This window comes from Mus pahari, chromosome X (assembly GCF_900095145.1).
Source record: "Mus pahari chromosome X, PAHARI_EIJ_v1.1, whole genome shotgun sequence".
Taxonomy (NCBI): domain Eukaryota; kingdom Metazoa; phylum Chordata; class Mammalia; order Rodentia; family Muridae; genus Mus; species Mus pahari.
In genome coordinates, this window is record NC_034613.1 from 37600977 (window position 1) to 37602814 (window position 1838).

Below are 1838 nucleotides of genomic sequence, written 5' to 3' on the forward strand. Positions count from 1 at the left end.
ATATATATATATATATATATATGTTCATATATATGAAGCAATCTAACTACTTAATAAATCAGTGTTAGATAAATGAATGAAGAAAAGTTGGGGATGTGTGATCTTATTTAAATAAGGCTTTTGATAATAATTAACTATTAAATCATATTGCATAAAAATCTACAAGAAAAAAATGAGCTTTGTATTTGGTCAAACATAAGTATTGCAACACAATGTTCTAAATGTAGGCCTAACATTCCTAAACCACATCAGATTGAGTCCTAAAGTGTACCTGAAACCCCTGTGATCCAAGAATATAAACTATATCAGTGATATTCACTTTCTGATTAAAATAACGTGAAATATTCAAATGTATTCCTTTAAAAATATTTCATTTGTGTCTACTATATTCTTGTAACACCAAGAAAGGATATAGGGACAGCCAAAAAGATCTTATCTACTATAACTGAATAGTCTGTGATTAACTTGGTTCCCTATAATCTTGCACAATCAACTTCATTTTCAATGAACTTGAGGAAACAGGAGTGTAAAATTTAGGTGGTTAAATATATTGATTTACCCTGGCTTTCCCCCGAAAACTTTTCTAAACACTAAGCTTTGAGACCCTCACTGCAGCATGGTGAGATATAAACTTACCCACCACCAAGTATCTGATACTCTATGAAAAGCTTCCAAAATATTATTAGCTTTGCCAGCATATTTAACTAGGACTCTGGTAACAGATGCTCTTATCTGATAGAATCAATCATTATTTTGAACTCAACAGTTTCTACGAAAAGTAGAACAAATTCATACAAATTCAATCATTCCAAGAAACACTTTTTCTGTTATGACCTCCATAATGCTCTCACGATTTCTATCCTGCCAAAGATGCTCCTCTTATTTCTAGGGAACCTTGAAACTATCCAGTACTGATTATTAAAAGAAGATACAAGCCAGTGTTTGGTTGCCACAATAAAAAAGATTGATTCTTCTAGGAGGTGGTATTCCAAGCCTTTAATCCCAGCATTTGGGACGCAGAGGCAGAATTATCTTTGTGAGTTCAAGGCCAGCCTGCTCTACAGAGTAAATTTCAGGGCAGTCAGAATTATACAAAGAAATCATGCCTCAAAACAAATAAGCAAACAATAAAAGAATTGATATTTCTCTAAATTTCTCTAACATACCCATCATTCTTGAAATCACCCACAACTTTTATTCACATTTATGTCAAAATAATAATAAAATGTAAGTAAAAGCTGAGATATTTGATTCTCAAAAAACCAGATGTTGTTGTTTTATGTGATGTTTATTTGTTGTTGTTGTTTTTCAATATATCCTCAAGCTCTACACAAACCCTGACCAGATGGCACAGGTTTATAAGCTGCTAATATCAAAGATTTCTAGGTCCAGATTGACTCAAAGTCATTACTGGAAGTAATAAAGTCCTACCATTTACAGAGCACAGCTAATGCAAGAGGCTGTGCTAAATAGGTATATAGATGTTCATATCTTACTGTCAGTCTTCCTCACAAAGACTCTATATTTTGAGATTCAGGAAAGAGTGAATATCTGAAGTTTTTATCTAGTGATATTTGTATGTTTTTATGTATATATGTGTGTGTGACAAAAATCATTAATTTGAAAGGGAATGCATGAGGCACAGGAAGAGTTTGAGGTAGGACACAGGGAAGAAATGGTAAAATATAGAACTCATATATAAAGTAAATGAAAACTTAAAAAATGTTTAATGCACTGAAATTTGAATATTCTGGAAAAATGCACAACTATGTTTAGTGAGTAATCCACAAAGGAAAATAATCTTGTGTGTGTGTGTGTGTGTGTGTGTGTGTGTGTGT